This window comes from Arachis hypogaea, chromosome 2, assembly GCF_003086295.3.
Source record: "Arachis hypogaea cultivar Tifrunner chromosome 2, arahy.Tifrunner.gnm2.J5K5, whole genome shotgun sequence".
In the NCBI taxonomy this organism is placed as follows: domain Eukaryota; kingdom Viridiplantae; phylum Streptophyta; class Magnoliopsida; order Fabales; family Fabaceae; genus Arachis; species Arachis hypogaea.
The window spans coordinates 26,134,500-26,150,750 of NC_092037.1; positions in this window are offsets into that span (position 1 = coordinate 26,134,500).

Sequence of the window (16,251 nt, forward strand, 5' to 3'; positions counted from 1 at the left end):
TATAATAATAAATTAGTACCAAAATTATAATAACAAATCATAATCAAGTAACGAACACAAAATTATAATACAAATCAATACCAAAATTATAATAACAATTCAGAATAAATCAAAAACAAAATAACAAATACAAAATTATAATAACAAATTAGAACCAAAATTATAATAACAAATTAGAACAAAAACTATAATAACAAATTAGATCTTATTCCTACTTTAGAAAAAGAAAAGTTCAGAAGCATTACCTAAACACTAACGCCGAGAAGAAGAAGAAGGGGGTACCAGCAGCAGCGGTAGAATCCGGCAGCAGCAATAGTGATGAACAGAGCCGACGAACAGCGGTGACGAAGAGGAGGGGGCTTCCGGAGAAGAGGGGGCTGTCAGAGAAATAAGAGGGGTAGAGAGAGAATGGGAGGCGAGGGGATTAGAGAGAGAGAGAGAGGTTCAAATGAGGGGAAGAAGGTTCACGGTTCGAATTTAGGGTAGAATTACCGTCAGATATACCGGAAAATAAATCTGACGATAGCATATTGCGAGTGATCAAAATGCAGCGTTCCATTAAGTGGGTTTACTGTCAAAAAATTTTTCCGACGGTAAATCTGACCCTAAATGTCGCACCTATTTCCATGTTTTTCCTCTAATTATTACTGGCGAATTTACCGTCGGAAACGATAATCTGCTGGTAATATTTTGACACTACAAATTTCACGCCTAAACCACCGGTAAAAGACGCCGCTACTCTACAATGCTAAATCTGACAATACTCAGCTTTTTTATTGTAGTGTATTAAATCAAAATGAATACAGAAAAAGAAAGCCTTAACCCTCTCCTCCTCTCTCTCTCTCTCTCTCTATCTATCTCTCTCTCTCTCTCTCTCTCTCTCTCTCTCTCTCCTCCCATCTCTCCCTTTCCAATTGCCCCCTGTTATTTGCAATTTGCCGGTGTCTTTTCCATTCTCGCGTCAAATTTGCCCCTAACAAGAAAGCCTTTCCACCATTTCACATTGGATCACACAAGGTTCTCTCTCCCTCTTTCTCTCTCTCTCTCTGTGGCTATCTCTCTGTGTCTCACGCTCTTTCTCTTTCTCTTGTTGTGTCTCACTGTTGTCATCATGTTTGATTTTTTGAATCTACTCTTTTGTTATGGAAGGAGGAGGTGGAATAAAAATTGAAAGAATTGCTTCAGGGTAAAAAGTTTTTCTTGTTGGTTTTAGATGATATGTGGATTAAAAATCAACAATTAGAATTCAGATTAAACGAAGACAAATGGGATCAATTGAAATATATTTTGTGTTGTGGATTCAAAGATGCCTCTGTTTTGCTATCGACTCATGATAAAGATGTTACAACAATCATGGGAGGAGGAGGAGGTGGTCTGGCGGTGGCGATGGAGCAGTAGCTTGATCCAGGAATCTTCGATGCTTGAAAAAAAGAGGTGGTATGAGAAGACGATATGTGCCCTAATTTGATTTTTCAAAATAGGTAAATTTGGAATTAACAATTTAGACTGAGGGCATTTTGGGCAAAAACTTTTTTCGTTCTAAAAATTTTAGTCCTCTGTATCTCTACTTTTGGATGTACTGAAGAGATTGAAATTTTAGTTCCAGTCTCAACCCAACAAACATGTTAATGAGCCTTAATCTCCTAGTTGTCAAAGTATCTCAAAACAAATACTACCTTATGGTTGGTCTAAATAAATTCATAAATGCATGTAAGAGAATGATATGATTTCTTAATGGTGAGAAGCCCATCAGATGCCTTTATACTAAGTTTAAGGTTTTTATAAGGTTTGAAATCAATGAAGATATTAAATGTAATTTCATTATGAATGAGTTTATACTTAATTATTGGATATTGGTTCAACATGACAAAGAGAGTCTAAAATTAGCAAATAGTTTTGGAGTAGTGGAATATTCATATAATAAAGAGGTTGATGGTGTTATGACTTAGGAGGATAATATTGTTACGTACAAAGGAATGGTGATAGATGCCTTTCAATAATCTACCCTAGTGGAGGAAGAAGAACCTAATCCCGATATGCATAATAAGTTTTACCGGGTGTTAGAATCTATGCGCATAGACTTATATGAGACAAAAGTATTCAGATGGAGTTGTCAATTATAACAAGAATGTTAGGTATTAAATCTGAAAAAATAACCATTCTCAATACTTGTTTTAGCAAATAGTGACTTTTGTTAGGGAGATCACATCACATTCTAGTGATATTATTCCCAAAAACCATACAAAACTAAGAAAAATATTTCTCAATCGAGGTTAAAAGAAGTTAAGATAGTTTGTTGCATTTGTCATTTATTACAAGGATGATGAGGGTTCGACCGAGTATATATTTTCTAATTCACCTAAGTTTAGCCCTAGCATACCAAGATATTACTTTTTCTTGATACATAAGTTGTAGAAAGTGTATGCATCTATGAATTTAGCTCCTCACATGAGGTGGTACTTCAAAAATATTATTGGGCTTTGTTTTGATAGATCTTTTCCTAATATCCATCTTAGCCTCTAATATTCTTCTTAGCTCGTGATTGTTATCCCACACAACTTTTATTGTGAAATGTGTATGCAAGATTCATACCTCTTCCTAATTAAATTGAGTTATTCCAAGTCCAATTCAGATTATCTAAATTCAAAAATAGAGATATTCTTTCAATGTGTTGTCATTTCAAGAGAGTGAGATCTTCGAGTGAGTCAACACAAAGAAGGAGAACTACGGCAAATTGGTTGATGCACACTTTAAGGATGTCGCAATGACTTTAACTTAATTAATACCATATGTTATTTCAAATTAGATGTTACATATATAAATTGCATACCTAAACTGTTTATGTTAGTTTATGTTAAACATGATTCAAGGCGAGTTTCCCTAAAACTAAGGCGGAGTGTGGACACAAACAATAGGTGGTTGAAAACGAGAAGGGGTGTACGTTAACAAGACCACAGTTTCTCATTTTTTCCGATGACTGATAAACCCATATTTTATGATATATATTGTGCTCAATTTAAGTGATTTATTCAACCCTTCACCTACTTATTCATGTAAATTTCATGGTTTTACTTTTCCTTCCTTATTATGTGATATATGTGAAATACATGTTTCCTATGCTTTAAAAATAATTATTTTAATTACCCTTTATTACCATTCGATGCCGTGATTTGTGTGTTGAGTAGTTGCAGAGCTTCTAAGGCAGGAATGACTTAAAGGATGGAAAGGAAACATACAAAAAGGAAGGAAAGCACAAAATGGAGTTTTCGAAGAAACTGGCAGCGACGCGAACGCATGGACGACACGGCCGCATGCCCAGCGCGAAAAGAGAGCGACGCGAACGCGTGACTGACGCGACCACACGCCTTAAGCAAAACACAAATGACGGGGACGCATGATCGAAGCGAACGTGTGACAAGAAAAACTCTAGATGACGCGACCGCGTGACCCACGCGGATGCTGACAGACGCCACACACCAGAAATTACAGAAAACACTCCCAGCGGTTTCTGAAGCCCTTTTTGGCCCAGATCCAAGTCCAAGAAGCACAGATTAGAGGTTATGAAGTGGGAGAATGCATCCATTGAGAGAGATCTCCAGTTACACACTTTTCATAATTTAGATGTAGTTTCTAGAGAGAGAGGTTCTCTCCTCTCTCTTAGGTTTTAGGATTAGGATTTCTTTTAGTCATTAGGATTGTTTATTCGTACCAGGTTCAATAATTTTGTTTCTCTTCTATTTTTGTTTACTCTGAATCTTTTATTTGTATTTTATTTATATTGCCCAATTGGCTTATGAACTTGTCCATGTTAGAATTGACATCTTTATTTAAATATAATTTGAGGTATTTCAGACTCATGATTGCTTCCCTTTCTTTATATAAATAATTTAGATTTTTTTACTATTGGCTTTGGTTGATTAATTGGTAACTCTTGAGTTGTCAAACTCATCGTGATTGATAATTAATATCTTTGCTGATTAATTTAGATTCCTATAACTCTAGTCTTTCCTTAAGGAGTTGACTAGGACTTTAGGTGTTAAATTAATTTATCCACTTAACTGACCTTCATAGTTAGAGGTTGACTTAGTGGGAGCAAAAGTATAATTCTCATCACAATTGATAAGGATAACTAGGATAGAACTTCCAGTTTTCATACCTTGCCAAGATATTTCTTCATTATTAATTTATTAATTTCTGCAACCCATTTCTCTTGCTCAAAACCCTTTTCAAAACCCAAAACACTGTTTTCCATAACCAATAATAAAACACATCTCCCTGCAATTCCTTGAGAAGACGACCCGAGATTTGAATACTTCGGTTTATACATTTTATTGGGTTTGTTACTTGTGACAACCAAACGTTTGTACAAAAGGATTTCCTGTTGGTTTAGAAGCTATACTTACAACGCGACTATTTTTATAAAATTCTTTACTAGCGAAAAATCCTAACGTCAAAATGGTGCCGTTGTCGGGGAATTGCAAACGTGTGCCTTATTATTAGTTATTGTAAATATTTTTTTACTTGTTTATTTGTTTTTGTTTTCCCTTCTTATTTCTGATAACTACTATGAATTCTCACCCCTCTCGCTTTGAGTTTGGTTCTACTTTTGTTGCAAGGAATGGAAGCTATAACAGGACTATGCATCAAGGTCTAAGCAATCAAAGATGGATGGAGCCAAGAGGATCTGATCACCCCTTTAGGCAACAACACCCTCCTAGATATCATGGACAAGGACCATTCTAAAATGCATACCAGGCTAATAGATATGGTGGACCCCCTTGTAGTTACCAACAATCCCCACCCTATTCTCAGAGACCATCCTCTCAACATAACTTCGAACCACCATACTCATAAGCTTCTTTTCACCATTCGCCACCGTATGATCCTTATCCACCCCAACGCTAATCCAATTACTCCCAAGAACCACCACTCCCCTATGCACCATGTCCATATCCATCAAGCCAAGAATCACAGGTTCGCTTCGAAGAGTCAGTAGACCAATTTCATACAACCCTTCATCAACTGAAGCAGGCAATAAATCAATTATCTTCTAGATGTTCGGACACTCAACAGACCCCCATTGCTTCATATGGAGAATCTAATGAAGAACGTAGCATGAAGGAGGCACTAGAAACTCCAGTGGACAGTATAAAGCATAACCCCATACTAAAACAAGTAGAGGAAAATGTCATTATAGAAAAAGAAGAGTTGGTTAAAGATTTAAGAGATGTCGAACCTCCGCCAGAATCCAGAGTTGTGCAGAATTCTGTCGAAGACGTCACAATTGATGCTAAGGAGGATAGTGCACAACCCCCAAAGCAGGTATCCTATGAGGAATTGGACGGAGTAACCCGAGACGCATGTCTCCTTGATGATAATAATCACAAGTCAAGTCCTCTTAGTAATGAACTTGCAGCCGCAAGTGAATTCTTTTAGATAGAAGAATCTTCTCCAAGTGAATACGAAGATGATGTAGAGGTAGACTTTTCTCAAACTCCCAATTATGACTCAAGTGATGAGGAGGATATCAGTGACTTTGATCAAGACATGGTCGAAATGGAAGAAATTTACAAAGAAGTGGAGGAATTCACTGAAGACCACAAGGAAGCAGAGCTTGCAGAACCACTGGAAACACCTATCCCAAGGCCATTACCACCCAATACAAACTTCAAGTTGGTAAAATTATTAGCTTTCATCTTTACTTTTCCACTTGAGTATGGTTTACTTAAAACAGATGGCTAGTTTAGAGCTCTTTGCGGCTTTAAGAGCAAAAGGGAAATGACTCGCACTCAGCGCTAGTATGCAAGATTCAATGAGGTTTCACACTTCAAATTGAGGTGCAAGGATTGGTGTCAAACTCAATTAAAAGGATCTCGGAAGCTATTTGGTCACTGCAGTGAGAATTCAGATTACTTATCACCCAGCTGAAAAAATGCAGATCAAGACAAAAACGGGTGTAAAAGTAAAGTTTGGGATCCTGGAATCCATTCTGACATTCAACACCCCGGGAGCCTGGAAACCTGTTTGAAACTGCTCAAAGGCTTTGCATGCCTTGTTTGGGACCCCGGAGGATGCTGGCATTCCAAACACTGGTGGAGATTTCTGGACGAATTCAAGCACAAGCCACCATAGCAGGAAGCTCATCAAATGTCCAACTTAAGGACTTTAACTAAAAGTGCTAGGTGGGAGACAACCCACCATGGTAAGATCGTTCCTTCTCTATTCTACTCTGTTTTTGAATTTTGTTTGAACCTGGTATTTTTGCATGACATTCATTGCATTTTGCATTCTGCATACTGCATAAAAAAAGAAAGGCGTGCGATGCGACCGCATCGCTAAAGCGATTGCGTCAGTCGCAAAAACCACCTCCCACACGTTCGCGTCATTCACGCGGCCGCATGATCTAAAAATCGGTGTAAAAATCCAATGCCCAGAAATATGGGCTGGAATCGTGCGGCTGTCGTGCATTTCGCGCAAAACGGCCCACGCGTTCGCGTCCATCACGCGAACGCGTCACTAGCAAAACACCCATCCCACGTGAAAGCATGAGCAACGCATTTGCGTCGCGTGGATTGCACAACACCCCAAAGAGACAGAGGGTTGCGTTGAAACGATGCTGGAATTATGCGTTTAGCACAATTTCCAGCGACGCGGTTGCATGCCTCATGCGACCGCGTCATTTACCCTTTTAACCATTCCATGCGATTGCGTCACTCACGCGATCGCATCAACCCCCCAACCACCTCCTACCGCCGCACCACCCTCGCCCACCCAGCCCCAACCACGACGCCACCCCGCTTCTTCCTTCCCTCTCTTTCTTCTCTCTCTTCTCTTCTTCCCTCCACCACCGCTGCCCCCACCACGACCGGAACCCCACCGCCGTGCCTCCGACCACCACCACCCTCACTACAAATAACCACCACCACAACTGCACAGCCCAGTTCCGCCACCGCACCACCGTGTCCCTCCCAGCACCACCGCAACCAAACCCCCACCATCTCTCAGTTCCCTAGCCTATTTCATACGCCTACTAGGTTCCGTCGAATGCCACCTTTCTTTCATTCATAGTTATTTGCATATTTTTCAGTTTCTGTTTCACATTAGGCTAGTTAGAGATGCATGTTTGTAGTGGATTATAGGTTGTTAGGTAGCTAGGATGTGGTTAATGGATTTAGGCCTGATTCATTGCGTTGTTCTTGCTACTTGTTTTAGAATTTTTGCAATTCTGCTGTTGCTGTGATTTTAGTATTGTTCATATGATGTTCTTTCTGTTCATGCTGCTATTGCGACTGCTCTTTCATGTCATATTATTTATATCCATTTGCAGTTTATGTTAATTTATATGAACTATTCTGCTTCCTGTTTATCTTCTAAGAACATCTAATTTTAGCCGGAATGCCGCCCAAATTTTCTGTAAATTGTTTTGATATTCATTCATGTTTTGGTTTTAGCAATGTGAATTTGGCATTCCTTCGCTTTTACCAAACCAATTCACAAATGCACAGGCTAGCATTCTTATTCCCTTCGATTTCCTGGTTAATAAATCACATTGTTGTTTATTAGATTTCACTTTTCGCTATTTCTATATCTATATGCATCATCAACAACTTTATTCCCTTGCTTGAATATGAGTTGACTGTTGCTTAAAATTGTGAAATTCTTGTTACTTAGAAACCAATCATCATGCCACTTACTCTGACTTCCTTTTTACTAACTCACTGATTTTCGCTTTCTAACCTCTTTTTCAATTTTACCCACTTTTAACTTTCTAACTTTCTCCTTTGCCTTTTCACTACTTCTTTTAATTAATTTCACTCATGGCATGATTATTGTTTTTCCTAATTAACAGGCTTTCCACTTCTATCATATTTTGGAATGTGATTTCTCATCTCAACTTTTCAACTCCAAAACAATCCAAAATATACATTTATTTAACTCATTTCATTTTTCTACTGCTCCTTTGCCACTTCGTGCTTATCTTGTTATTTGCCTACTTGTTTTCCTACTTTTATTATATCTTAGATTTCTATTTTTTTTTAGGATGTCTGACCCTCAGCGAAAGGGAAAAGGAAAGGCAACAACTGGCAAACGGAAAAGAGGTGAATCTTCTATGTCTCTCTTGGAGCTTATGCATGATAAATCCTGGCAGGAAAAGCACTTTACCGCACAGAAGAAGGCTGACCAGCTCCTCCCTGCCATTGATCCAATTAAGTTTGCAAATCGATACTGTGAGCTAAAGTTTTCAGTGTTTGCTACCTCCAGAAATCTCTACTCGGAGAGGACTTTGAAAATTCTAGAAGAACTACAGCAGTACACCTCCGATCAGATCAAACAAAGAGGCTGGTTCTTCTTGGAGAGAAACTTGACTGAGGTAAACGCTTCCTGGGTAAGAGAGTTTTACTGCAATTATTTCAAGACTTCCCTGGATGCAGTGCACCTCAGGGGGAAACAGATACTAGTCACTGAAGAGGCCATTGAGGATATTCTGCGCCTTCAGCCTACGTCTGATCAGCCTGACAGTTACCAAAAGGCTGAAGAGGACATGCGCTTTCTGAAATTTGACTGGGATATTGTCAAGGAGAAGATAGCCCTTGACCCTACTGTCCCATGGGTCATGGGTAAGAACATCACCATGCATAAAGGAATCAAGCATATATACTTGAATGATGAGGCTTGGCTTTGGCACCAGATCCTGAGTAACTTTATTATGCCGAGCACTCATGAGACAGAGCTGCCTGCCGCTATGATCACCCTCCTCTGGTGTGTGATGGAGGGTAAGGACATGTACCTGCCACGATTCATCCAACACTATATGGCCAGGGTCCATATCAGAGGCACCCTCCCCTTCCCTTATCTGGTCACCCAGCTAGGCCGTCGAGCTGACGTGTCTTGGGAGGATGCTGATGAGAAGCCACCCGCTGTGAACTGCAAGAAGATCATTCCTCACAGTAGGAACTTTTTGGCTTTAGGCTACAGACCTTCATTCCTTATTGCTTCTGATGAGACAACCACACCTTTAGCTGCCCCCTCGTCTTCCACTGCTGCACCTGCCCCGCCCACTGCACCTCCAGCTGCTCCTGAGCTTATCTACCATTTGGTGCATCGATTCTTTGCCCGCTTGGATTGTATGGAGCGTCGCAACAAGCGACGCTATGAGAACCTCAAGTTGATGATTCGGTCCGACGGTGACATCTCCTCTGAGCCTGACACCCCTTTTGACACATCTGAGGCGGAGGCGAGCGATCATGAGGAGGAGGCACCTACCCAGGCTGAGCAGGCAAGCCCGGAGCAGGCTGCGCCTCATCCTGAGGAGCCACACCAGATACAAGCCTCAGATCCCGAGATTCCTATCCAGTCAGAGCCTCCTCTGCAACAGACAGATCCTCCTACCTTCATCCAGTCTGCAGATCCTCAGACCACCACCGAGACTCCAGCAGCCCATCCTTCCAGTGGTGACACTCCTTCATACCCGGCTTGAGTGAGCATCGAGGACGATGCTATTATTTAAGTGTGGGGAGATCAGCATCTCTAGAATATATTTCTTTTGGTGAACCACTATAGACTCTTATCTTATTTTGTTCATTTTCTGTATTTTATTTGCACATTTTTCTCTCTCTTGTTTTTGTTGTACTTTTGCATTCTGCACTTTGGGCTGTATATGTCTTGGATATTTTAGCTTAAGTTGTACCTTAGTTTACTAGTTATATATTAAGTGGATTAATTAGTGTAGTTTACCCTTTTAGCATATGATAAGTTCGGTTTAAATTGAAAATAAAAAGGAAGTAAGCTAGAGACTTTAACAGAATCAAAACAATCCACATCCCTTGTATATATATAGCATTACATGTTAGTTAGTTAACAATATTTCATCAAGGAGGAACACTAAAACTTTAAAGCCACCCAAATAAATTTTACATTGAGAATAATGGGAACTCTTAATTTCTACTTGCATGACATGTATAACTGATATATGATTTTTTGAGCTAGAGAACACACAGCCTGAGAGTTTTGAGCTTGATTGTATGGTTACATTCAAACCATAATTTTTATTCCTGTGTGCTTCGCCCTTCTTTTTATTTTGATGTTCTTTGCTTTATTTTAATCTATATGTCCGATTATAGAATATAGATACATACTAAGAAAGTGATTGAGGCCATCATTTGAATTTTTCCTCACTTATTCCAAATTAGCCTACCTTTTACATCACCGTTGTTAGCCCCCTCGAGCTTGTTAATCCCCTCTTTTTCTGTAAACCACATTACTAACCTTAAGCAGAAAAACAAGATATGAATCCCAAGTTGAATCCTTGGTTAGCTTAAGATAAGATATTGTGTATAATTTAAGTGTGGGGAACTTTATGGGAACATGGATTATAGGAACAAAGGTAGAAGGTTTAAAAGAATAAAAATATTCAAAATAAAAATTTTGGAAAGCATGCTCATGTGAAATCAATTGAATTACCATGTGCAGTTTCAAAAAAAAGTTTCTATTTTCGGTATTTAATTAAGGGGACACAAAGAAATTCCCCAGTTACAAAATAAAAAGAATCAATGCACATGGGATAAAATTAAAATCAATGCATGAGTTTGCAATACAAAGTGAGAAAACTGTGGGCAAATAAGTTGAGAAGCTTTAAATTACAAAATATGTGTGTCAGGTGAGATCTTAGACTAATCAAGGATTCACTTATTGGCTCACTTAGCCTTATACATATACCCTTACCTCTACCTTGGCCCCATTATAACCTTGGAAAAGACCTCATGATTTTTGTACGCCTGTATTCTATAATTGTTGATTGGTTAGATGAAGAACAAAGTTATAGAAAGTAAGGATAAAAATAAGAATAGAGTGATTAACCCAATAAACACTGAGTGACTAGAGAGTAAACACAAAATCCAGTGAGGGTTCAATAGCTCATCACCATATATCTCTTCCTCAATTGTTAATTGTCTTGCAAGTTTGAAAAATATTTTTACCTATCTCAATTGTAAAAGTGCTTTAACATTATCTAAGGTTGGCTATGCATATATGATTCCTTGAGAATGTGATTTAACTACATGTAAGTTTTATATACAATTGAATAACAAATTAGAATTGCATGATTTATTTAGGTAGTTGCATCTAGGATAGCTTGCATTGCATGAGATTCCACCACTTTACCTTACTCTTTATCTTGGATTTAGCATGAGGATATGCTATTGTTTAAGTGTGGGGAGGTTGATAAACCCATATTTTATGATATATATTGTGCTCAATTTAAGTGATTTATTCAACCCTTCACCTACTTATTCATGTAAATTTCATGGTTTTACTTTTCCTTCCTTATTATGTGATATATGTGAAATACATGTTTCCTATGCTTTAAAAATAATTATTTTAAATACCCTTTATTACCATTCGATGCCGTAATTTGTGTGTTGAGTAGTTGCAGAGCTTCTAAGGTAGGAATGACTTAAAGGATGGAAAGGAAACATACAAAAATGGAAGAAAAGCACAAAATAGAGTTTTCGAAGAAACTGGCAGCGACGCGAACGCATGGACGACGTGGCCGCATGCCCAGCGCGAAAAGAGAGCGACGCGAACGCGTGACTGACGCGACCGCGCGCCTTAAGCAGAACACATATGACACGGACGCATGATCAAAGCAAACACGTGACAAGGAAAACTCCAGATGACGCAACCGCGTGACCCACGTGGATGCGTGACAGACGCCACGCACCAGAAATTACAGAAAATGCTCCCAGCGGTTTTTGAAGCCCTTTTTGGCCCAGATCCAAGTCCAAGAGGCACAGATTAGAGGTTATAAAGTGGGGAAATGCATCCATTGAGAGAGATCTCCAGTTACACACTTTTCATAATCTAGATGTAGTTTTTAGAGAGAGAGGCTCCTCTCTCTTAGGTTTTAGGATTAGGATTTCTTTTAGTCATTAGGATCATTTCTTCGTACCAGGTTCAATAATTTATGTTTCTCTTCTATTTTTGTTTACTCTGAATCTTTTATTTGTATTTGATTTATATTGCCCAATTGGCTTATGAACTTGTCCATGTTAGAATTGACATCTTTATTTAAATATAATTTGAGGTACTTCAGACTCATGATTGCTTCCCTTTCTTTATATAAATAATTTAGATTTTTTTACTATTGGCTTTGGTTGATTAATTGGTAACTCTTGAGTTGTCAAACTCATCGTGATTGATAATTAATATCTTTGCTGATTAATTTAGATTCCTATAACTCTAGTCTTTTCTTAAGGAGTTGACTAGAACTTTAGGTGTTAAATTAATTTATCCATTTAACTGACCTTCATAGTTAGAGGTTGACTTAGTGGGAGTAAAAGTATAATTCTCATCACCATTGATAAGGTTAACTAGGATAGAACTTTCAGTTTTCATACCTTGCCAAGAGATTTCTTCATTATTAATTTATTAATTTCTACAACCCATTTCTCTTGCTCAAAACTCTTTTCAAAACCCAAAATACTGTTTTTCATAACCAATAATAAAACACACCTCCCTGCAATTCTTTGAGAAGACGACCCGAGGTTTGAATACTTCGGTTTATAAATTTTATTGGGTTTGTTACTTGTGACAACCAAACGTTTGTACGAAAGGATTTTCTGTTGGTTTAGAAGCTATACTTACAACGCGACTATTTTTATAAAATTCTTTACCAACAAAAAATCCTAACATCAATGACGCCAAAAGATCACTCAACCATGAGTGAACTAGACATAAGAGAACAAATTACTTTACTCAACAAAGAGCTCAGGCAACCAATACATCAACATGACAAGTAGAAGATGAGGTATATAGAGTTGGAGATGCATTACCATCAAGAGCAGGATGATTAGAGGCAGACTAACCAAAGGTAAAAGGGGAGATCACCCGTTTCTTCCAGCAAGTCTTTGAAGCTTAGAAATCCTAGATGACTAACTTGAAGAGCATGGATGCCCTTAATTTGATCATAAGGCAGTAGGGGAGATCACCCGCTCCTTTGTTCTTAATTTTTAGCACAATATTTTCTTAAGTGAAAAGACATGAATGCCCTTAACTTGGTTTTTAATTAGCTTAGGCTAGTGATGTTTTATCGTTCAAGTGTGAGAGAAAAAAAAAGAAAAATATTGGTAGACAAAAAAGTGTATTGATTAAAAATTTCGAGAATTAGACAAACACATACATGTATTAGATTGTTCAAAGCATATGCATTTACTCATAAAAAAAGAAGAAAATTTTACTCAACCATGAATGAACTAGACATGAGAGAGCTAATCACTTTACTCAACAAAGAGCTCACCCAACAAATGCATCAACATGGAGAATGAAGTATATAGAATTGGAGGTGCACTACCATCAGGAGCGGGATGATTGGAGATAGACTAACTAGAGTAGTAGGTGAGATCACCGGCTTCTTCCAGCAGGACTTTGAGACTTAGAAAGTCAATATGACTGGCTTGAAGAGCATGGATGCCCTTAATTTGATTATAAGGCAGTAGGAGAGATCACTTATTCCTTTGTTTTAATTTTTAGCACAATATTTTCTTAAATAAAAAGACATGAATATCTTTAACTTGATTTTTAATTAGTTTAGGCTAGTAGATGTTGCATCGTTTAAGTGTGAAAAAAAAAAATAAAAACATCGATGGACAAAAAATATATATTGATTGAAAATTTTGAGAATTGGACAAACACATATATGCATTAGATTGTTTAAAGTATATGCATTTACTCCAAAAAAAAAAGAAAAAAATTTGTACATAATTATTAAAAAAAACCTTGAAAAAAGGTTAAATAGTGCCCCAAAGAAAGTTTTAGTATTTGATGCATGTGTGATATAATTTGAGAAAATATATTTGTATGGGTGTATGTGAGAAGTGAATCATGGATAATTAGCATAGAAATTAGAATTGAGTAAGTTGTTGTAGGTTAGGTGAAAATTTAAACTAACTAAATGTTCAATTTTTAGTCCATTTAACTAAATTCATTTTCAGGTTACCCAATTGTAATTTAAACTAATTGAATATTCAATTGTGATTTTAAGAGAAAATAATTCCGACTAAACTCCTGATTTAAAATTTTATAATATTTTAAAGTAAACTTTAAGAATGTTAAATTCCGAATTAAAATTACAGCGAATCTATATTTTTAAATTTATAAATTTTATAAATCGGTCTTTAGCGCTCTTGACAGTTATAAACATATATCTTAGGCTTCGGTAAACTTAGTTGAATTTTATCAAAGGAATTTATTGACAAACTTTTTCAGTCGACTTGGCAGTTTTGTAAAATAAGTTATTGATGACTTAATCATTTGTAAAACCTTCTGCAACAATTAATATTCTAGTAACAAGAACTTACGTATTTATATAACCACTTTCTCTGTATTTATTTCTACTAATAACAAAAATTGAGAAGGTTTAGTGAAACATTTTTTATTCCCAAAATTCCTTCATCTTTTGTTTCATAAAGTTACGTTTTGCAAAATTTCTAACATTTGAAGTTAACTTTTTTAGTCAGAATATAAAATATTTGTCATTTTAATTAATTCTATATCTATTATTTTTCAATTCCACAAATACAATAGTAAATTAATAAGTAGATTTAGTATACTACTATTGTATAATATTTTATAGATCAATAAACAAATAAAGGATAAAGGAGCTTACCAATATCTAGGAGAAAAGAAATTATAAAATATAAAGTAAGCCACCACAATGCCATAAAGTGCCCTGAGAAATCATTAACAAGAATTTTAAATCACAACTAAGATATAAGACATTAAATGATAAGCAGCGCAATACTTTTTTCCGCCACCTTAGATTGCATGTTATGTAGAGCAACTAGTCCCACATTTCTCCCAAGATGGTATTTGATAAATTGTGCTGCTAATTCACGTGGACTCCATGTCTCCATTATTCCACTTCTCAGTTCTCACGGACCAAACCAAATTAAAGTCCTATGATCCACGAATTTCATTTTGATAAAAATTCCTAAACGCTGCTACTGTCTTCGAAGGAATCTAAATATAAAAATATACTGAAACGTCACATTAAGAGTAGGTTGGGCAAAGTTTTTTAGCTAGTTACGGAAAGATCAGTGTTTGTGTTTGAAAGATAATTTTTTAAAGTTTGTTCAATAAATTAAATTAAAAATAATTAATTTATTATTAAACGCTCTCTATTAAATAAGTAATATTATACTCTTTATTAATTAAACAAATCTTAACTCTTTATTTATTATATTTTATAATAATAATTTAGATTTAAAGTTTAGATTTATAATTTATAATTTAGAATTTAGGATTCAGAGTTTAATATTTAAAGTTTAAACTTTAGGAATTAAGATTGAAAGTTTAGGATTTAGGATTTAGGTTTTATAATTAAAAAAGCATTCTTTACTTTCTCTAGCATTTTTTACTTTCTCTAACTTTGAAAATTATCTTTTTAGGTGTTTTTATTTTCACGTTGTAGCAACAACTAAGAGATTTTTTCGATTAGTTAGAACCAGTGGGACTCGAATCCGAGACTTCTAGGTGGGGAGGAAGAAACTATCCCATTTAATCTATAGTTTCTTGGCCTTCTTAAGTGCTTTTAAAAACACTCCAAATTCTTAAAAATTAAAAACGTAATTATATGATTTTTTTATTTATCAAACATAAAACGAGATGTTTGTATTTGTGAAAAATATAAATATTCTTTCAAAAAAAAATTCACCAAATTAAATCTCTGGAAAGAAAAAAAAAGGAAGAAATACTTTTCATAGAATTTCTCTACACATCAAGCATTTTTGTCAAACCAATTTCAATGAAATTGGTCCAAATCCAACAAAAATTACATACACAAGATGTGCAAAATTGGTCCAAATCCAACAAAAATTACATACACAAGATGTGCATGTATCACGCACATCTTCTTCTTTGTCTTCCTTTTTTTTATGCAGATGTTTTTTTTTCTCGTCTTTCTTCTATTATGGTTGTTATTGCTGCTGGCTTTTTTGTTTATTTTTTCTCCTTTTTTTATGGTGTTATTCTAACATTTTTTAGTTTATTTTGTGTTTGATTTTTTTATTCTTTTTAAGAGAGTGAAAAAAATAAATATTGTCAATGATAATGACGAAGAAAAAAGAAGAGAAAGAAAAAAGAGCAAAAAAATTAAAAAAAGGATAAAAAAGGAAGAAAAGAGAAAAAAGAGGAGAAAAAATAAATAAAGAAGAAAAAAACATGTATGTATTGACTTAACTAAATTTGGTTACGTAA